Below are 23,701 nucleotides of genomic sequence, written 5' to 3' on the forward strand. Positions count from 1 at the left end.
AAAGAAACAGAAAAGAGAGTAGGGGTCAGTAGTGATTTTAGAGCCACCATGAATAGTTATTATGAGGAAATTGAACATACAGAGTATCCAGATTAAGTTAAATTAAATTAAATTGAAGTTATAGAAAGGCCATGTTAAAGTAATGTGTTTTCAGCAGTGTTTTAAAGTGCTCTACTGTATCAGCCTGGCGAATTCCTATTGGCAGGCTATTCCAGATTTTAGGTGCATAACAGCAGAAGGCCCCTCACCACTTCTTTTAAGTTTTGTTCTTGGAATTCTAAGGAGACACTCATTTGAGGATCTGAGGTTACGATTTGGAATATAAGGTGTCAGACATTCCGATATATAAGATGGAGCGAGATTATTTAAGGCTTTATAAACCATAAGCAGAATTTTAAAGTCAATTCTGAATGACACAGGTAACCAGTGTAGTGACATCAAAACTGGAGAAATGTGTTCGGATTTTCTTTTCCTAGTTAGGATTCTAGCAGCTCCATTCTGCACTCGTTGCAAGTGATTTATGTCTTTTTTGGGTAGTCCTGAGAGGAGTGCGTTACAGTAATCTAGTCGACTGAAAACAAACGCGTGAACTAATTTCTCAGCATCTTTCAGTGATATAAGAGGTCTAACTTTAGTTATGTTTCTTAAGTGAAAAAATGCTGTCCTAGTGATCTGATTAATATGCGATTTAAAATTCAGATTACAGTCCACAATTACCCTTAAGCGTTTTACCTCCGTCTTGACTTTTAATTCTAATGTATCCAGTTTATTTCTAATAGCCTCAGTGTATCCATTATTGCCAATCACTAAGATTTCAGTTTTCTCTTTATTTAACTCAAGATAATTTGCTGTTTTGTTTTGACCTTTATTTTTTGACTTTTTTATTCCCATTCTTCATTTTTTGTATTTTTGATTTTTTTTTTCCTTGTCAGTTATTTTTATTTCCTTTGGGAAATCATTTTTGTATGTGTTAGATTTATTTTTGAATTAGGAATAATTTGATCCCTTTTTCTAAATTCAACTTACTTCTTTTACTTTAACACAGGCTAAATCCCATTATAGCGATTAACGAAGTAACAACATTTTCATAATAACGAATAATTTTTGTGGGCCTGGAAGAAAGCGTTCATAGAATATCATGTTAAACAAATCTTGTTTTAATGAAATGTAAATCTCAGTATAAGGAACATTTTGTGATGCAAAAAACACTTATTGCTGCTTCTACACTTTCAACGCTGAGTGTCGGGAACCCTACAGGTTGTCTCAAAAGAGAACAACAGTCTGTTGAGAACTTTCCAGCCTCAGGCAGTCTCGGCGAGCATGTAGGTGCAACATCATACACATGGCCAAATTCTGAGTCAATGCTCTACTGAGCATCCGTGTGGGTAGTTGTGTTGTGTGTGGATACTGTAATGTTTGAGTTTCATAGCACTTCTCAAAGGTTTCTTTGAGATGAACAAAGAAAAGTGAGAAACTGTGTCAGTTTACACTGAAATAAAAAATAACAATCCTGGAAAAAGTTGATCCCAGAATGAAGAAAAATGACATGGCGATAGCATTTTGGAATCATGCCTTTATCTTCAACTAATGACACATTTTCATCATGTATTAATACCTGTATTTATATTTTAGCAAAATTATATCTGACATCTAATTTTCATTCTGTGGCCATACCTGTATTCCTGTTAAAAAAAAAAAAAAAAGTTAAGTTTTTTATTCTGTGTTCATACCTATATTTCTATTTTAAAAAATTTCATCTAATGTCTCATTTTCACTGTGTTCACACCTGTATTTCTAATAAAAAAAAATGTTACATCTACCGTCTCATTTTAGTTCTGTATTTTCATATCTGTATTTCTATAAAACAGTTACATCTAACGTCTTGTTTTCATTTAGTGTTCATACCTATATTTCTATTTTTATAAAAACTACATGTAATATCTAGTTTTCATTCTGTATTTTCATACCTGTATTTTTATTAAAAGGGTTCCATCTAATGTCTTGCTTTCAAATAAAATATTTTTGCAGTTTAAGAAGTGCTGTTTTTTTATACAGGTATTTTCAAGCTTGGGTCACAGAGTTGCACAAGACACAAGTTCAGTCCAGGTTTTGCAAGGAAAATACAGGTACTTTATTACTATGTAGAGAAGGCAGGTGCAGTCTCAAGACTTCATTCAGAACAGGAACTGATAGGAGCTGCAGCACTGGCCATCATCCTGCTTTAGCTCCCATCTTCAGATTAGAAGAACACCAGTGGCTCAGAATCAACCACTGTGGCAGATGTAGTCTGGAGAAGACAGATAAGGAGAGTGTGAGGAAGAGCAGATAAAATCCTGATGTCAAATGTTAAACATTGTGTGACAAGCATGGTATGCGGTAAACCTGATCCTACAGAGGACAACCAGTTGCTTTGCCCTTGGTTTACTGTTTACCAGACATGACAGAGCAGCCATGGAGCTGTCCTTGCACTGCTGCCGTTAGACATGGTGAATCGCTGGCAGCCCTGGTCACAACATTATTTTCCCCATATTCATTATAACAAAATATTTTTATTGTCCGTTGACTATCCTTATAACGGGATTCCACCTATTTTACGTTTTTGTTGTCTGGCCAAGTGTCCCTGTATACATGTGTAGTAAAATAATCAAAAAAACAATGGTTTTATAATGAACTGTACAGGAGTTGTACCACAGTGAAAAATTGTATTGTCCACTTTGGCAGTCAATGTCAACCCTTCTAGAAACAATTGTGTGGATTCAGTTGTCAAGATATGGGCTCTGTTAGCTAGGGGCATAGCCTATAAGGTCATAACATCAGGGGTCTATTGGTATAGGTTAAAGGTCGTGTTGATGGCCATTTTGTATCCAAGATTGGACAAAACTTGCCTACTTGAGATTGATTTGATATTTGGTTACTGGTTATAGAAACAAAATCTGCTTTTTTTTTTACTTTAATTTTTTGGTTTGCATTTTGGTTCTGACATATCTCTTCTCCTTTTCTTTCCTGGTCTTGCCCTTTGCTTTGCCCTCCTCTTCTTTCTCCTCACTCTAAATTGCTTGAACTGTCTACCTTTTTTGTAGTTAGTATAGTCAAAGCAAAGCAAATCTTTGGAACAGCCAGAAGTTTGGCTTCTGAAGGTCATATTTGTCTTGTGAGTTGAAATGGGAAATATTGCAGATATTCTAGGATTTTGATGTTGACAGATTTGCAATTAGTATAAATGCAAGTATCGGGTGGTCCAGATCTAATTTTGCAATTTTCATTACGCTATAACATATTAATTTTATTACATAGAAAATCACCTGAAAAATCCCGGACCATCGAGAATTGTGCAAACTGACGACATGAAAAATCGTCTTTGCATAAATCAAAGTCATCCAGATGATCTGGGTAAGTCATCCAGATGATCTGGGTCTGCATAATTAGATTTGGCCCACCCTGTATATCTGACAGGATGGCAGAATAGTTGAGCCAACAGAGGTGTTAGATAATCATTTTGCATGATCTGAGTCTTGTATCTAGTTAATGCTTTTTTGGCTTATTGTATTCTGTTTAAACTTTGTAAAGCAAAATTGTTGAAGAGAGAATTCCATTGATACAGATGAGATATGACAGTTTTAGTAATGAAGTAAAAATAGAAGAGCTTTTTGGGTTGTACTGGAATTTCTGCAAGTTTTTTCTTGCTAACATTTTACCTAAGTAAGTTTACAGTTATGGAAGCACCAACATTTCTGAGGAGGCAGTTGAGATTATTTGAGCCATCTGGTATCCAAGGGTTACCACCCAGCCCAGATTCATTTGTTAGGGCTTGTCTAACTGGATTTTAATTTTTAATAGAAACGGCAAAAAAAATCATCATGTAGCCAGGTACTGTGTCATGATACATGACATACTGGGCAGATCAAATGATAAAAATTTGGCACTATAAAGGATATAAAATTACATTAAGACAGTAATGAGGATAACTATTAGAAAATTCTTCCTTCCCCAGTGTTTTCCTAAGACTTAACGCTACTTGACTTTATATTCAACAAAAGCATATAAGATTTTACAGCACCATGTTTAATGATAAAAACTTTACATAATTTTCCTTTGCTCTTTCCAATTGCCATTATACCTTCCAAATTTCCTTCACCTTATTACTTTTAATACGTCTGTTTCTTCCTTTCAGAAATGGCTTCTCCTTCTCATTTGCAGTATATTGCTGCCACACGTTTCATTGCTCCTATGTGGAAACACCCTGATTTGGTATCTCTCCACCACTTCTGCAGCTCATTCTTTAAGTTAATCCACCTTGAGGCCCTGGCTTCAAGAATAAATAATGCATCCATCACAACTGTTGAAATCGGGGAAAAGCTGGCTTCTCCAATGAAAGACAAACACGTTTCAACTCCTTGAGTCAACACCACTTTATCCATCATAGTTGATGTGCGTTTGGCTAGAATTGAGATTTTGTTTCCCATTTTTATCCAAGATTCACTTAAAAGTTTTCAAAAGTACTTTTTGTTAATTCATTATTATAAAGGTTTCCCTTGATCTATGAACTGAAAAGAAGCTGCCAGAATGCTCTCTGCCTTTTTCTGGTTATAATAATTCCCTCACTTAAGTACAGTAACTGAACTCACTTTCTAAAATATTGTTTTATGCTAAGAATATCTTTTTAAATGTGATATTTTATTCTGTATATTGGTCCAATGCAATTAAATGCAGGGCAGTGTCCACCTTAGATATGCCATGAACAATGCAAGTCCTGGATCTGGGTTCCTCAGTCACAGTCCCATAGGGCTACATTGGCTGCAATTTTCTGGTTCAGCCAGTTTGTGAATTAGAAGCCAGTCCTTGCTGAGAATGAAACTCGGTATTTAATTGTATAGCTTGTTAGAGCTTTCTTTCTGATAACACAAAGCTTTGTCACAATGTAGATTTTGCTTTTCTGTAAACACTGTCCCAGTTTTTCATGGACCAGAAAAGATTTGTTCTTGGTGATTTCTTTTTCACTCTTGTTTACTTCTTAACATTGTATTAGCACAGTTACAGTATGTCATGATGCATATACACAGGTTTAGATGAGAGTAAGTCAGTTAGAGAGCTGGTAGTGCCTTTGTCATTTGCCTGTTCTTATTTACTGGAGGCTGGTTAGCAAAATGGGAAACAAATAAAAGTTAATCCTTGGTTCTGAATCAGAACAGGTGAATAAACTAAAATTAAGCCCAAAACAAGTATGTTACTTTAGCAGCAAATAAATGCATTCTAATAAAGAAATTAGTTGAAGTAAAACCTGCAGCCTCAGCAGCCCTCCAGGACTGTAACTGAGGACCACGGTCATAGATGGAACACCTATCCAATACATGTGCTGATTGTAATAAAAATATTGTTTTTATTACTATAAAAAGTTTTGAATGTTCATTGACATTGTTTGCTGTACACTCTAACATTTTAAAAAAGTTCTGAATTGCACAAATGCAATCAGTAAATAGTTTTAAATACTTTTGAAGAACACACTTTATTTTTGAAGAAGTAGAAAGAGATTTAAAACACAGAAAAAAAATAACTAATCATCAATAAAATTTTACTCCATTTCAGTCTTTTCACACTTAATAAATTTCAAAAGCATCTTATTAGAGCTACCGCGCTAGAGGGGATGGGGATGCCACATTCAAGACTGAACAGAAAGACATTAGCATTGTAGCTGGGGGAAGACCAATTGCATTAGCAAGAGCAACACTTTAAATGCTCTTTTTACATTGAGATATAAGTGTTGCATGTTTCTGACTACAATTTGTACAAAAATGTGCTTTCTTTGAAATGAAACCTTGTCCAGAAAGTGAAAGTGCATCTTTTTATGGCCTCTACGTCATACTCAAGAGCAGCATTTGTGGGTGGCCCCAGGCCCCACGCTTAAGGGGGCCCAGTTTAGAGGTCTGCGTCTCCCGTTCCTGTCTCGTTATTCTCCAGTTATATTTTGATAAAGTCTGTGTGTTATATTGCAAAAATGTAACTGAACACTGTAATGAGAAAATCCTCTGTATTTAACATCATTTTTATTAAATTCACACGCAAGTTTATACAGTCCACACATACCAGTAACAGCGTTTGACGTAACCGGCCCCGTGTGGGGTTGGTCAGCCCTAGGCCCCGCACACCCCTAAGGCTGCCTCTGGTCACAATACTCTGAAAGAGTTCAGTTAATCTAAAGGCTACAAACACCGATGCAGTAGTAATGAGAAGTTAAGCAAAATGACATGTTTTATTGGATGACTAGAAAGATTACAATATGCATGCTTTCGAGGCAATTCAGGCCCCTTCTTCGGGCAAGATCTATTGGCTGTCATGGTACATACCCTAGTGATGCAGTAGTAGAAACTCACCTTTAGGAAATTGTGCAAACATGTTGGATAATAGGTGGTATACCAGGTGAAGTGTGAAGAGCTGTACTGATTAGCATTGCAGCATTAGCTATGTGCTTTGCTATTTGGTAGTACCATTTTAGATGTGTGCCGTGCTGTAAACTGCCAGTTTTTAATCTGGTGGAGCATCAGCAAATGGAATTAAACAGAAATGACCAAAAACTGCAACAAAAATCTAATTATATGCCATTAAGCCATTAAATCCCATTCAGTGAATAAATGTGTTAATAAACCAGAGTGAGGAAAATAATTTGTACTGTGGGGAACAGCCCGGACACAGACAGGTAGACACTGATGGTTCAAGCACCACGCATGGTTTATTCATATTTTACTATTTACAATGTCCAAACACAGAACCCAGTGCCCCTGCACCAATCACCCTGGAGTCCAGGCCTTTCCAATGCCTCTCTGTCTTCTGACCGCCTCCACTCCTCTCCTCCGAGCTCCATCCTCTTCCACCCAACTCCAGCCATTGAATGGAGGGAAGCGGCCCCTTTTATAATCACATGGACATGCTCCAGGTGCCTCCCAATAAGCGCTGGGCGGCACTCCCTGGTGTGGCGGAAGTGCCGGCTGTGTCCGGGTGTCACAGGTCTTCTTCCCCCCAGCACTTCCGGGTGTGGCGGAAGTGCTGAGGGCCAGGACTCCTCAGGCATTTGGGCACCCCCTGGCGGTGACCACAGGCCCCTATAGGGTTGAGCTTCTAAGCTCTGTTCCCGTGGTCCCCAAAGCCACCAGGGCATTCACCCCCTCATGGCCCGGAGGAGACATAATCCCTCCTCCGGTCCTTCTGGGTGTCCCGGCTGGGTACCACCCCCAGCCACTTGCCACATACTAATATGATTGGTTGATTGATTTTTTATATAAGAGCTGGAGCAATCCCAGGCATATGAATCTCAGCTAATATCCATGGTGAACAAAAACAAAAAGGACATAAAGCCATTGTGGTTTGCATTCTGTGGACCTTGGTTTTAAACTTTGCTGGTGGAAGCACTATCTATCTATATATATATATAATTCACTATGGCAAGACACCCATGGAAAGCACGCCGGAAGGGGAGTGGATTCACTAAGCTGCTGACAAGTGAGACACCTATGGTGCATGCAGGAAGGAGCCACGCCCACCAACTCCAAGACCATTGGATACGACAACTCACAGAGCCACGCCCACCAACTCGGACGCGACGACATAGAAAAACAGGCGTCATTTATATTCGTCTGTCATAGAGGTCACATGCAGCCCCGACCCATGTTGACTGTTAATGGAGGCAGGAGGTGAATCGCCATATGCAGCATGTAAAACTGTTTGCGAGGGGTATCCCATGGGATCCTTAAAACATTCCTTTACAACTGAGGTTAAAACACAATGAAGTGAGCAGTCTTTAAAAAAACGAGTTTTCGGTTACGACGCACGACCGCGTGCACCATAGCAAACTGTTTTACACGCTACAGAGCAATGAAAAGTCTATGTGAGTCACAGGTGCATCTGGACTGTACAAAGACGACAACGACTCGAGTGCGAGTTGGAGGTGGGCACATGAGCAGGCAGTGTATACTGAACGAGAAATCAGCAGACTAGCATGATGGAGGGAGCGGAGTGGACGTCCTTCTCCTCTCCTCCCGTTCCACCCTCCGCGCCTGAGCGCCGCACGGACGATTGTGTGTTGGTTCGTTCCGTGCATTGGTTAAAACCCAATGAAGGAAGCAGTCTTTAAAAAACAATAAGCCCTGTGCCTCTGTTTCATTACCGTCTCACGTGCTTCACCAATGCAGGCCCTGCAATAGTCGAGACGCTCTCTCGGCAGCTGACCTTCTCTGTGCCTGACCGGTTAACACAAAGACACCACATGACCAGGCGGTGTGTATGCTTCGAGAACGAGGCTGGATGCGACAGGACTATCTTAGAAGAGGCATGTTTGTCACGGATGTAAATTGCTGTATGCAGCGTGTAAAACAATTTGTTGCAAATGTGAATCACTGTATGCAGCGTGTAAAACGCTGTATTGTATGTTGCCCTCTTCAGAGTTGCATCTTTTCATTCACCTACAGTCATATACACAATGAAGTGAGCAGTCTTTAAAAACCGAGTTTTCGGTTACAACGCACGACCACGTGCACCATAGCAAACTGTTTTACACGCTACATACAGCAATTCGCATCCACAACAAACATGCGTCTTCTTAGATGCTCCTACACTTTGTACACACCCCCGTCCCACCTCGCTGCTACCGTGGTCGGGTGTCTTGGTGGATGATATATAGAAAGGCAGCCAAAACTGCACAGAGCAATGAAAAGTCACAGCTGCATCTGGACTGTACAAAGATGACAACGACTCGAGTGATGAGTTGGAGGTGGGCACATGAGCAGGCAGTGCATACTGGACGATTGTGTGTTGGTTCGTTCCGTGTATTGTTACAATGTTGCTTTTCTTGCTGATTTATTACATTACCGATTTTTCAAATTTTTCGAATTTTCTCCCTGTGCTTAAAAATTATTAAAAAACCGGCCTGATTATGCGGTGTATGATACACTGCGGGTTGGCTAGTTCTTCTATAAAACTGTTCCACAATGAATGCTGATTCATAATGTGGTGCTGGTTTATATATCCAGAGGAGCAGCAAAAGCAGTGTTAGTGATGATTAGGTAAAAGTGACGTCAGACATGCTCCTGGGACTTCTCCTCTACTTTATAAACGGAACCAGAAACTGCATCAGCAACCATGCATCACCCTTCCTCATTCACCTATGTTTAAAAAGCCCATGAGACACTCCCCACACTTGTGTGTATGAAAGGAATAATTAAAGATAGTTTAAGGAAAGGGAGAATGTGAAGCAAGGTGAAAGAAGATCGATAGAATAGGCAGCTGAATGCCAGCACTTCAGCTACAAAAAGGTGTAACAAAAGCAATAAGCAGGGATCACAGTGGATTTATTTAATTAAACTCTATAATGATGAAAGAAGAACCTTTATGGAAATGAATCTGGTATGAGGTATAACTTTTGCTTAGATTAACTGTATAGGTTTGTCTGCATCGTAGCCTCCTTGTAGCACTCTAACTTTACGATGAGCCAAAGTTCTTCTTTTTCTTCTGTGAACTGGCTACATTTGGAACATTAATATAAAATTAGTTGTTACTTCAGCAGTAATCCAGTGTTCCTACACTTTAAATAGCAACAGAAAATCAAGAGAGATGTAATGTCATGTATCATCAAGAATAGACTTTAAAAGGAGCAGAGTTTACTGTGGTGGCAGGCAATATTTCAGCTACTAGAACAAGGAGAAATCCTGATAGAATATGAAACTAGAAAGAAGAAACATCAGCATATTTTGCAACTTGCTGTAATCATTACCCCCCACTTTCCACCACCACCCAGTTTGACCTAGACTTGTTTTTCTACTTCTTTATGATTTAGTGCTCATATTTACAGCCTATATAAAACGTCATTAAAAGGTAGTTGATGATGTTGTCAAGCATCATATCAAACAACTCCTGTGTCTTAGGAGTTCGGTATGTATTGCATTTTTTCTGAGCAGCACACATTCTAGTAAATACATTTCTTTTTTTTAAATGCAGCATCCTGATCAGGAGATGAGACATTGAATTCAGCTGAGGATGTATCTTTGTGGTGTTATTCCCTTTTCTGTGTGACATGGACTGTTACCAGGCCGTCAGTGTCCATACATTTTTATTACATTGATGTAGAATTCAAAAGCCATGACCCAATCAGTCAGTCTAGTTCATTCTGTAAAATGTGTGCCTTGACTACAGTCCTGTTTCCTCCACGCGTCATTCAGACTCACACTAATAGACTTCTTCAACATCCTGTATGCCTAATCGCTGTAATCAGAGTATGTAATATTGTTCTATAGGACCGTTGGCTGCTGGTTTTGTGCACCTTTCCTTTATGCAGTTTGGTTTGTAGTACTTGTACACTGCATGTTGTTCAATAAAAAGTCATAGTAATCAGCTGTTAACATGGAAAAACTTAAAAGTTATTTGAGTGCATAAATTAAACTCCATATTCAGAACTGAGATCTGTGCTTCCAGTTGTTGCTTGGGAATGTTTGGTAATGGCATTTAGCAACAGTAGCTCTTCTATTCCCATGGCATCCACCTATTATCTTCATTTAAATCTGTATAACATTTGCATTGTACATGTGTGAAATGAGCTCCATGAACAGTTTTTCTTACAAATAAATTCATATTTTCTAATAGCACCTAATCATTTTCTTGAAATTAGAGGAGAGGTTTGATAGAACAGAGTATCATTTTTGCTTATATTAACTGTATATGTCTGTCTGCCGTGGTAGCCTCCTTGTGGTACTCTACATTATGAATGTATGCAAACCTATATTCAAATATTATATTCTTTCTGCAGTTTTTGGATGAGCTACATTAGTTTTTAATAAACCTATAAACAGAACATTTTTTTCATGAAACAATTGCTTATTGATATCGAGGTGTGTGTTTCTAGTTCAGCATTATTCCTTTCAAATGATTTTTGCTGCCTGGAGACAATTGCTTAGGCCATGAATTTTAGCCAACAATGTAACTGCGCTTACTGTATATTTTATTTTGGCATAATTCTAACTTATCTCCAGTCCATGTAGCTTTTCTGTGAGTTTTCAGTTTTCTTTTTACAACCTGAAAAGTGCCACTATGAATGGGTAGTACATGAATAAATATTGTTGTGTAATTGTACTGACAATCCATCCAGAATTTGTTCTTTCTTTCTGTCCAGAATTGGAAAAAATAGTTTCACAAAATGTATAGATGGGTGGATGGATGGACTTCTTCTGCAAGAGCAACTACCAAAACCGATTAACTCAACTTGCATTGAAAGCCTGGAATCATTGAAATATATAGCTACAATGTATTAATTTGAAAGTATTGGCAAACATCTATTTTATTTTTCTCTTGAAGTTTTGGACAGGACAGTGGCACTGTGATAAGCATTACTGCCTAACAACTTCAGAATCCTGCCTTTGTATTACCTGTATGAACATATTTATCTTTTATTTAATGCAGGTTTAACTGTAGGTAGTCTGGGTTTCATTTGGCATATGAAAGATTTACATGATAAGTTACTAGATGACTCTAAATTAACCCTGTATGAGTGAGTATTGGTATGTGTGTGTGTGCCCTGGGATGGAATGGTGACCTGTCCAGCATCGGTTCTCGCTTTACAGGCAGTGGTGCCTCAGTATGCTTTGACCGCATTACTCCTGCTCCTGCTATCTCCTGTCTTTAGTGGTTACACCGCTCCAAGGCTATGTTCATTGCTCAATTCCTATTTTTTGCTCACATCATATTTGCCTAGCTTGACCATTCATATTCACAACTACAAGTGACCTGTATCTAGTTTTAATGTGAATGCAACTGTCCTCCGAAACGGCACACTTGTCTGTATTGATAAGTTTGCACACAAACCATTTGTGAGACGACTCATAGTATGAAAACCGACAAAATAGGCACACCAGTAGCTAGTGTATGCATCTCATTTTGCTATGGAGGAAGGCAAAAAGTTTGCCAGCTGTAGGTCTAGAAGACAAAAAAAGCCAGACGGTTAGCTTTTGCTACTTTTTGTAACTATTGCTGACTCTTCTACACCAAGAGATGGCAGGGTACAAGAAAGAAGCCAGCAGTGGTGCGACTGTGACTGTTTTCACAGCTGTAGCTCTCCTCCATTGTCATTTTGTCACGCTGCTGGTGCTGACTGATGACGACAACACTGAGCCCATGTGTATAAGCAAAAACAAACACATGAATTCCAATCTGACTATTCTCATTCATGTCACATGGCCACAAATCACATACATATCCCAACGAGGACCACATACGAAAGTGACTTTGAAAACATCAGATTTGTGTCACATAGGCCAAAAATTGGATCTCAGTCACTTCAGCTCGATAATGTGAACGTAGCCTTATTTATCTCTAAAAGAGAGTAATCACTTTAGTACTCTACCTGCATTGAAGTTTTAATTTTATTCCACTCATGAGCTTGTGAGTTTAACATCTGCTTTTAGCGCTGCTGTGTATACTAAAAACTGATTATATATGTGGTGAAAAATGCACATTTATTTTCATAAATATAGGCAGTCTAGTTTCTAGTTTAAAGAATGTTTCCTTTATTTAATTTTCATCTAAAAAAAGAATAATAATGTGTATACTTTTTTAAAGCACTCCAGAGAGCCATTAAGCTGAATGTAGATGAAATGTTTGATATATGTGTGTGTGACTGTTAGTACTGTATGTTTGTGTGTCTGGCACTTAGAAGGGATAAAATACTTATTATAGCCATCCATCCATTATCCAACCCACTATATCTTAACTACAGGCTCACGGGGGTCTACTGGAGCCAATCCCAGCCAACCTAGGGCACAAGGCAGGAAACTTACCCTGGGCAGGGTGCCAACCCACTGCAGACTTATTATAGCATGGCAAGGAATTTCTAACATCTGATTTATATCAGGTGTAAGAATTTAAATGGATAATTTAGTGTTGCAAGCACTTTATTGAAGAGGACTAGTACTAACAATATAACACAGTGGCAATCAATTGTTTACTGGAATCTTCTTTGACGTTGTCTGCATTCAACATAAAGAATGCTGTTTGCAATTTTGGCAAAGTAAAACATCTTCACCTGCAATTCCCCATATGGGTTTACATTATGATCTTGCAGATGTGCTTGTGCAAATTTGTGTTAAAAATTCCACTATATACAAAGGCACGCAATGAGATGCCTTTCTCTTCTCAAGGCTGCAAAGAAGAGCCAAGCATGCCGCAAATTCTAGCCATTACAACAGTGTGCATATGAAATAACGGTGTTTTCTTGTTTTAGAAAAAATGACCACACTTTTTAGATTAACCTCAGTTTAACCAAAATGTTATAAAATACACTTAGATTTCCTATGCATTGGTTACCACCACTTTAATAATATATTACATAGGCAATGACTTGTGATCTAACATCATTCTTGCATTTCTGGTCAGATTCCAAGTTACTCCACAGAGCAAGCACTGAATTCCCTTTGGCATAATTAGGCATGGGTCGTGTCCCAGTTCCAAAAAAAAATGTGACAGATGATAAGTTAAACTGAGAGTCTAGATGAGACTCAGGAGGGGCAAAAATCACAAACAACTGGGGAAGCGTTAGTGCAATATTATTTGTATTATTTTACTTTTCTATAATCATACATTGTTTTTCTATACTATTTGGAAATTACTTACATTTTTACAGCATGTAAATAGTGTGCTCTGCCATGAATTGACTGAATTTAATACTGTAATTCAAAACTTCTATGCATTCTTTATAAAATTTCAGTTTCCGAGTTTTTAGTTAAGGAAAATAAAAAAAAAATCAATAAGACAGGAATGAAGGCCTACTTCACAAACTGCTGTAGTGCTCTTTGGCATAATGCATTACACTTTAGGTCAATTCTAGACATAGGTAACTTCTTTGGGGGAGTGCGTTTTGTACAAAGTATTTCTTCTAATAGCTATGGATGTGCTCCACAGGTAGAAATGTCCTACGGAAATGTATTCAAGCTGGTATGCTGAAAACAAGGGACAGAATGGATCAAGATTAGAAAACTATTCAGTCATATGGCTAATATTCTGACTTTGAGAAAATGACTACATGAAAATCTGAAATTACCGCTTTTAAGTTAACCAAAAAAGAGTGACATGGACAGTATGGTCACTTCCCTTTATTATGTTTCTGTTATTTATCTTCTTTGGAAGCAGTCAATGCATACCCCCAAATGAATACTACCCCAAAGCCTAAGGGAAAACAAAAATCCCTTAAGCAAAGGCTAATGAAACCCTGATAAAATATCAGGAAATGGTTCTGAACAGCTGGCCAAAGAAAATGAATCAAATCACAAGAGTGCCACGGGACTGCTAGAGAGGGAGGAGGTGATGGGCAATGGAGGAGTTCACTTCAGAGCAGACGTTTTCCTCAAGTATGCTGGAAAATAGTTGTGAAGGTGACATACAGAAAGCTATAATGGGCTGGCATCTAAACAAAGGCTGCTTCATGCCTTGCAACCTATTCTTCCACGAGACCTTTGTGACAATGAATTATATTAAACAGGATTTAGAGTGCTATGTCATGTTGCTTATAATCTCAGATCTTAACATTTTGTTTTCCTTTCTAGGATGGAATTATCATATCTGAAACATTACAAAATATGGGTGGTAACTCATCACAGGGCAATAGGCACAGAAGATTTTAAATAAAGAAGTCACAACGCAGTCTTCAAGAGAGACCTTGGCATAAGAAGTGGGGTAGATTGGTCTTTGAAGTATAATGAACGGCTGAAAAAAGCAAAAAGAGGCCTAACAATTATTATTTATTATATGATTTTATTGAGCTTCTTCTTCAAGTCCTGCATAACACTAATGGACTCAGTGCAACTAAAATTTAATGACTGCAGTTGTTGAAGCTTGCTGTTTAATGTTATGTTTAAGACCTGCAGCGAAGGACTGATCATACAGTTTTCTTTAAGGTTCCAAAATTTTGTATTTGCATCACATGAAACAAAATCATAGTTTGAGCCTAGCTACAATCTCAGCACATCTTTTTTTCCTAGATTTTCTTTTCTGTCCCTATGTGTGTGTCTTTGTTATTTGTATTACGTGCAGGTAATGTGTTTTTTAATTTATAATTTTTTAATATATTAAACTATAGTGTGATCTGATATAGAATAGCAAGTAGAAAAGTCAGTACATGATATGTCAAGAATTAGAACCTGATTTATCTTGTCTACATGTGCTAAATTTCCTGAGGATAAATGAAAAGATTCACTTGTTTTATTTTGTATGTGGCATTGTATTAAAAGTCGAATGGAATTCATCTGTTGGTGAAGAAAGATTCACGGATCTTGACTTTGCTGACGATGCTGTGATCTTCACGGAGTCAATGAAGGCTCTGATCGTGGTGCTTGAGAGACTGAGTGAGGAGTCTGAGTGTCTAGGCTTGCGAGTGTCCTGGATAAAAACCAAGATCCAGGCCTTTAATGACCTCTTGGGCACAGCCATAAGCACTGTGTGTGTTTGCAGAGAGTGTCGACCTTGTTGAGAGGTTTACTTACCTTGGCAGTGACATTCATGTCTCTGCTGACTCTTCCTATGAAGTCAGTAGATGGATTGGGAGAGCATGGGGGGTCATGAGGTTGCTGAAAAGGAGTGTGTGGCACTCCTGATATCTTTGCAAAAAGATGAAGGTCCAAGTCTTTAGAGTCCTGGTGCTTCCTGTCTTGCTATATGGTTGCGAGACATGGACGCTATCCAGTGATCTGAGACGAAGACTGGACTCCTTTGGTACTGTGTCTCTCCAGAAAATCCTTGGGTACCGTTGGTTTGACTTTGTATCGAATTAGCGGTTGCTCATGGAGTCCCGAATGAGGCACATTACCTGCATTGTGAGGGAGCGTCAGTTACGGCACTACGGCCATGTGGCATGTTTCCCCGAGGGTGATCCAGCTCGTAAGATCCTCATTGTTGGGGATCAGAGTGGCTGGACCAGGCCAAGGGGTCACCCACAACACCTGGCTGCGGCAGATGGAGGGTCATTTCTGGAGGGTAGGACTGGACCTCGTGTCTGCCTGGTGGGTTGCAAACTGGGATCCCGAGTTGTTTCGTCGTGTAGTGGGTGCGGCAATGCATTGTACCAGTGCACGCTCCCCAACTTGACTTCACTTGAATGTTATACAGTGGTGTGAAAAACTATTTGCCCCTTCCTGATTTCTTATTCTTTTGCATGTTTGTCACACAAAATGTTTCTGATCATCAAACACATTTAACCATTAGTCAAATATAACACAAGTAAACACAAAATGCAGTTTTTAAATGATGTTTTTTATTATTTAGGGAGAAAAAAAATCCAAACCTACATGGCCCTGTGTGAAAAAGTAATGGCCCCTTGTTAAAAATAACCTAACTGTGGTGTATCACACCTGAGTTCAATTTCCGTAGCCACCCCAGGCCTGATTACTGCCACACCTGTTTCAATCAAGAAATCACTTAAATAGGAGCTGCCTGACACAGAGAAGTAGACCAAAAGCACCTCAAAAGCTAGACATCATGCCAAGATCCAAAGAAATTCAGGAACAAATGAGAACAGAAGTATTGACATCTATCAGTCTGGTAAAGGTTATAAAGCCATTTCTAAAGCTTTGGGACTCCAGCGAACCACAATGAGAGCCATCATCCACAAATGGCAAAAACATGGAACAGTGGTGAACCTTCCCAGGCTGACCAAAATTACCCCAAGAGCGCAGAGACGACTCATCTGAGAGGTCACAAAAGACCCCAGGACAACGTCTAAAGAACTGCAGGCCTCACTTGCCTCAATTAAGGTCAGTGTTCACGACTCCACCATAAGAAAGAGACTGGGCAAAAACGGTCTGCATGGCAGATTTCCAAGACGCAAACCACTGTTAAGCAAAAAGAACATTAGTGCTCATCTCAATTTTGCTAAGAAACATCTCAATGATTGCAAAGACTTTTGGGAAAATAACTTGTGGACTAATGAGACAAAAGTTGAACTTTTTGGAAGGCAAATGTCCCGTTACATCTGGCGTAAAAGGAACACAGCATTTCAGAAAAAGAACATCATACCAACAGTAAAATATGGTGGTGGTAGTGTGATGGTCTGGGGTTGTTTTGCTGCTTCAGGACCTAGAAGGCTTGCTGTGATAGATGGAACCATGAATTCTACTGTCTACCAAAAATCCTGAAGGAGAATGTCCGGCCATTTGTTCGTCAACTCAAGCTGAAGCGATCTTGGGTGCTGCAACAGGACAATGACCCAAAACACACCAGCAAATCCACCTCTGAATGGCTGAAGAAAAACAAAATGAAGACTTTGGAGTGGCCTAGTCAAAGGCCTGACCTGAATCCAATTGAGATGCTATGGCATGACCTTAAAAAGGCGGTTCATGCTAGAAAACCCTCAAATAAAGCTCAATTACAACAATTCTGCAAAGATGAGTGGGCCAAAATTCCTCCAGAGCGCTGTAAAAGACTCATTGCAAGTTATCGCAAACGCTTGATTGCAGTTATTGCTGCTAAGGGTGGCCCAACCAGTTATTAGGTTCAGGGGGCAATTACTTTTTCACACACGGCCATGTAGGTCTGGATTTTCTTTCTCCCTAAATAATAAAAACCATCATTTAAAAACTGCATTTTGTGTTTACTTGTGTTATATTTGACTAATGGTTAAATGTGTTTGATGATCAGAAACATTTTGTGTGACAAACATGCAAAAGAATAAGAAATCAGGAAGGGGGCAAATAGTTTTTCACACCACTGTATCACTCACTAAACCCATGGAACTGACAGGTGATTTTTTACAACATTGTGCAATATGCATGAGTGTGTATTTTTATTTGTAATTCTGTGTAGTGTAGAAGGAAAATTTTTTATTAGCATAAGAGAATAGCAAATTAACATATACGAGCCATAGAAAGTAATTAAAAGCTTCTAAAACATTAGATTAAGCATAAAATAGAATATAAAGATCTAGCAAATGGTTAACTAAAAAATCAGTTATATTGCATTATTTGTAGGCTTACAGCAGATTTTCCAAAGTAAAGAAAAGAATAGCTAATAGATGCAGCAAAACCAGTTTTGGACAGGATAAGAGTTGAGGACACCTGTGATTCAAGGCTAGGAAAAGATAACTTACAGAAAGGGCCTCTGTATTCAGCTGAGTTGCTGAATCAGCAGTAAGGCAACAAAAGGCCTTTGCTACAAGCAAGGTCACACTGTAATGCATGTAGAAAAAATCTTAGCAAATGCAGGCATTAGCAAAAATATTATAAGAATATATTAGCAATTAACTTTAGTGTAGAAAATAAGACAAATCAAGCATGGCAAGCACTGATCAAATGAAAGCACATACTATACTTCTTTTTAATTACAGCTTAAGCTTCAGGTCACTATAGTAAAAAGTTTGGAAAGCCTAAGAGAGGAAACCCCATACTGTATATGGATTAGTAGCCTTGGCCAGTTAGAAAAAATGGGAACAGAATAGAAAGAGAACACATTCCACTAGCAGACCAGTCTAAGGAGATGATAAGGGTTCCCATGGAAACTCAAGATTTGGTCGGATGGGAGTAAGAGGGAGTCAGCGGAGTTAAGCAAACCAGCTCATTAGAGCAAGGTCAGAAAAGATAGGAAATTACATCAGGAAAGCCCAAAGATGGAAAGAGGAAGCCATCCATCCAGTCTTAGACCAATTAGAATAAGCCAAACAGACACCAAGAGGAACAATGGACAGTTGAACCAGGTGCAGAGTCAGCTAATTGAACGAGCCAAAATGATAAGAAATTGTGATAAAAGCTTCAATGGCTGAAATGATCGTCGCTCAATCTAATTTGGCCTTATTGGGTTGAGTCCTTGTTATTTTTTGTGTTGATTTATTGCAATAAATCCTTAAAACTCTGTCTGTCTATCTTGAGTCCTAATAGCCTTTATATTTAGGTATTTTTAGGTGATGATGAATTTTTCGCCACGACAGTAGCAGATTCTAAGTTAAACCAAACAGGATTTTTAAGTAATGGGCACATGCAATCCCGTGTCAAAATTCATGCCTTGGAAGTTCTTCTTGACGGGTAACTGTTTCTCTCTCTCTCTCTCTCTGCCTTTGTTTGCCGTTTCTGGCGTTAATTTACTTTTTATTTTTTGTGTTCCCAAGGGTACCACATTAAAATTTGTCATGTACCACTGATGATACCACAGGTTGAGAACCACTGGACTAAGGCACTCACTATACTGTTGTATTCACCATAGTTCTTTACTGCTTGTGTGCATTGCTTTTCTGGTTAAGTCCTCATTGGCTGTTATGTCTTACACATACAAACCATATAACCTATGACTTCCCATGACAAAAGCTAATTGGATTTTACCATAGGAAGTCATAATGAGTTTTAAGAGGCCTTAACACTAGAATTACCAGAGCCTACGAAAAAACTCGTAATTCCGTCCCACCTTAAATCGCTTCTTAAAATTGTTCACAGCTCTCCACCAGCGTCTTTTGCCATCTAAATGTGCTGATAAAAATCAGGCTGCAAGCAGCCGGCTATTCCATCCCCCCACCGACTTAGAACAGACACAAACTTCTCCCAGCTCATGCCTTGATTGATTATCTGGGAGTAAAGTGGAGTTTTAGAGTGGAAATAATAGATCGTTATTTGGAACACACGCATTTCACGTGTGTTCCGTTTCTACAGTAATCCGTGTAAACACATTTTTAAAACAGAAACGTTTTTCATATTGTAGTAGTAAATGACAAAATGTAAGCATAAACTATATAATGTATGAAGCCTGAAGTCCAAATATCAAACACTTCCACAAAAGGTACAAATATAATAGAACAAGTAAATTCAAACCCGATCTGACGCTGTTCGTTTTCAAATAATATTGCATGTATTTAACTATTTTAGAATAAAAACATACATTTGATTTCAGTTTTTTTTTTTATTCAGTTCCATTCTCTCAGTCGCTTTCACGATTCCCCAAAAATCTGACAATGCTGTTTTTACATAAAGATGCGCTATAACTCAAATGTGATTTATTTGGAGACGCGCTATACTCGAATGTTATTTATATAGGGAAGAAAGTACAATGTCAGGTGCTCATTCAGTGTAATAGGAACCATAGCACAGAAAGATGTGTAGACTGCAACAAGTACACATGTCGTGAATGTAGAAAGGGTGTGTGGAAATTGTTAATATTTGAATGTGATGATTTTATATAGCACGGATCGGAAATCAGCAGTTCTTAGCATTGCACCACGTAAGCTGTCGTATCAACCGCCTACTGTAACTTGCTTTATTTTTTCTTCACTTATAGTCTAGAATAAAAGTGCACTTGTTTTTTTTTCTTGTACACCAACATATGTTCCTGTGTTTGAGCGACATGGGCATGCTCAAAAAAATAGACGTGTAATGCCACAAAAAGTGCACGCAGGCACTTCAGTTCGCAAGCATTGGTACGAGAATGCAGTCACAAGTACGCTGCAGAGCTACAGCGCATCTTTATGTGAAAACAGCAGTGTCGGGGAAGTCGGGAAGGGTCCTGAACATGACTGAGACTGAGAATGAAAAGTGAATAAAAAAAAAAAAAACTAACCTTTACAAGTATCATAAATTACTGGCTGTTACACACTGAAATCAAATGTATGTTTTTATTCTAAAATAGTAAGAATAAGAGCAGTTTACTTCTCAAAAGTGAACCATGTGGGATCAAACTCATGACCTTTCAAATACTAGTCAGCGGCTGATACCATTATGCTACCATGGTAGCTGTAGTAAGTATGTGTCAATATGGCATGCTAAGGTGGCTTTTTTCTGCTGTTATATTTTTGAATAAAAGCATACTTGTTCTATTATATGTGTACCTTTTGTGGAAGTGTTTGATATTTGGACTTTAGGCTTCATACATTATATATTTTATGCTTACATTTTGTCATTTACTACTACAATATGAAAAACGTTTCTGTTTTAAAAATGTGTTTACACGGATTACTGTACAAACGGAACACACGTGAAATGCGTGTGTTCCAAATAATGATCTATTATTTCCACTCTAAAACTCCACTTCACTCCCAGATAATCAATCAAGGCATGAGCTGGGAGAAGTTTGTGCACGTTCTAAGTCGGTGGGGGGATGGAATAGCCGGCTGCTTGCAGCCTGATCTTTATCAGCACATTTAGATGACAAAAGACGCTGGTGGAGAGCTGTGAACGATTTTAAGAAGCGATTTAAGGTGGGACGGAATTACGAGTTTTTTCGTAGGCTCTGGTAATTCTAGTGTTAAGAGTGTTGTTATTGATTCGTCTGGATCTTCATAGTACACAACTGTTTGCAATGGGAGCATGCTGAGACTGTCTACAACTCACTGTGGTTTTCTTAAGACTCCATAAATGAAGGGTATAACTAAAAATCATAGCTACCTCTAGTTTGTCTAATTTCTTATTTTGTCCTTTTTTGTGACTCCACACATCCAACTCAACATTCTCATTTCTGCTACATCTAACTGTTTTTCCTGCAGTCCCTTTACTGCCCATGTCTCAGCTCCATACATCATTGATGGTCTAAGCGCTGTCTTAAAAACCTTACATTTAACCTTCATCTTAATTCTTCAATCACACAATACTCCTGATACCTTCTTCTAATTGTCCCACCCACACTTCACTTTATGGGTTATCTCTGCATCTAGTTTTCTATCTTGAGCTACCACTAATCCTAGATATTTCAATGTATTCACTCTTTTCAATAGCTCTCCCTGCAGACCAACTTATAAATCCTGATCTTCACTAAATCTCATATATTTTTTTTTCTTCACATTTATCTTCAACCCTCTGCCCTCCATAGCCCTCCTCCATTCTTCCAACTTTCTCTCTTCTTCCAGGTTTTCTGGTGCTACAGAACACAATTTCATCAGCAAAAAGCAGGCACCAGGGGGATTGGTCTTTTTTCGCAAGTGGGATACAGAATCGTGACAATACTAAATACAGAGAAACAACCATAAAATGTAAGCAACAAAATAAAATGAATTACTCAATACAATCTTCAGCAAAACATGCCTTAAGACAAGCTAGAACAATTTTAATTTTGCTATAGTTTTCTTGTCCATTTTGTGGTTTTATAGATTATTTCAAAGAAAACAAAAAACTGATGCAGTGGCATTTTGCTAGGCAGAGAAAATTGATTCATGCTAAAGTGACTTCAACTGTAGTAATTATTTGTGTTAATTTATTGATTCTGGACGCTGAATAATACTGGAATTTACAAGGTATTTATATTTGTTTCATTCAAAAGTTTATGTTTTCTCAGGATTTCTTAATCACTAATACGCATATATGCATTTTTTAGCCACTGTGTTGGCTGGGATTGGCTCCAGCAGACCCCTGTGACACTGTGGTTAGGATATGGCGGGTTGGATAATGGATGGATGGATGTTTGTTATTTATGGATAAAACATTACACAATCTTTTAAAAAGATTAGTTCATGCACAGTGGGGGATTTGTGCTTATTGTTAAGATGTTGGAAAATATTTCTTTTCTGTGAAAGTAATTGAAATCATCTGTAATATTCAAAAACAGGACAATGTACAAGACAGATAAAATTCTAACTTATATACAAAGTGTTATTTTTAAGTTACAATATTAAAAAAATGAAAAATCATGGCAAAGATCCACTATAATTTACTGAGGTACAGATAACAGAAATATAATGTAATTTTCTAAAACAATTCATCATGCAGAGCTGAAATTCTTACTGCATTTGTGTTGGAATAAATTGGCTTCTAAATATTTAGAACAGATCATCTTACCAACGAAAATAAACTGCAGTTAAGTTCCCATACAAGGAGCTGCATCCTCAAGAGCTGGGGCTGTCAGCAATATTGCAGATGAATTGTATCTTATCTTGGTTCAGCTATGGAGAGTATCACTGAGTGTGTGTGGTAGAATGAAGAATGTTCCAGACAACTTTCATGTCTTTCTGACCGAAGAAGGGATTTGTGTCTGATTTAATGAAAAACAGAAAAATTGCTTTTAGATAACCCAACATCACATAACTGAAGTTGGAATTTTCATAAAGGACATTTGACTCTATGTGATGAAGGCAAGCTTGACAAATTAAGTGATTTCTTACAAGCTATAAAAAAACATACTTTTAAACCTTAAAAAAGTTTAGTTTTTAATGTTTATGTAATGGTTATGTGTCTCAGCAATACATGCTTTAATAAGGAACATGCACATTTTATTCCAGCTTTTCTTTTAAATATTATGTATTGAAGCATTGTGCAGATGACATTGTATAAGTTCTTCAGTTCTGTATTTTCCTTATGAATACTTGTGCATATATTTCTGTTTGTTTTTAAGCAGTGTGTTTGAACTAATTTAGTGTGGCATTTTCATTTTCTTTACTACAGTTTTTGCAAATTATTTTATTCAGTATTGTGATAAAGAAGAGTCTTCACAAAATAGAAAAAGGTTTGGGGATCGTCCCCAAATATTGTCATCCAGACAACTGAAATAAAGAATGCGATTCAGAATGACTTTGCAGTACAAAATGAATGATTTACTGTAGACAAGATGGCGTTTATATAACAGAATGTATGATGGGAGAGGAAATGGTTGGCAGGAAGTGACGATTGGAGGCGGGAACACGGAACCAGCATCATCAGGAATAGACAAAAGTAATGGATTGTGAAACCGGAAGTGACATCATTGGAGTGGACCAGAAGTGACGTCATTGTGACCATTTTGAAGC

The 23,701-nt window shown here is 38.1% G+C and overlaps 1 long non-coding RNA gene across 1 annotated transcript in view; it reads right to left on the bottom strand.

Moving 5' to 3' along the window:
- Positions 1 to 2,028: 2,028 nt before the first annotated feature.
- LOC120533853 overlaps positions 2,029 to 23,701 on the bottom strand; it is a 73,605-nt gene continuing 51,932 nt past the window's right edge. Inside the window, exon 3 of the long non-coding RNA XR_005634636.1 lies at positions 2,029 to 2,287. This is a non-coding gene — a long non-coding RNA (uncharacterized LOC120533853). The remainder of the gene's footprint in view (positions 2,288 to 23,701) is intronic.

Source organism: Polypterus senegalus, chromosome 8 (assembly GCF_016835505.1).
Source record: "Polypterus senegalus isolate Bchr_013 chromosome 8, ASM1683550v1, whole genome shotgun sequence".
Classification (NCBI taxonomy): domain Eukaryota; kingdom Metazoa; phylum Chordata; class Cladistia; order Polypteriformes; family Polypteridae; genus Polypterus; species Polypterus senegalus.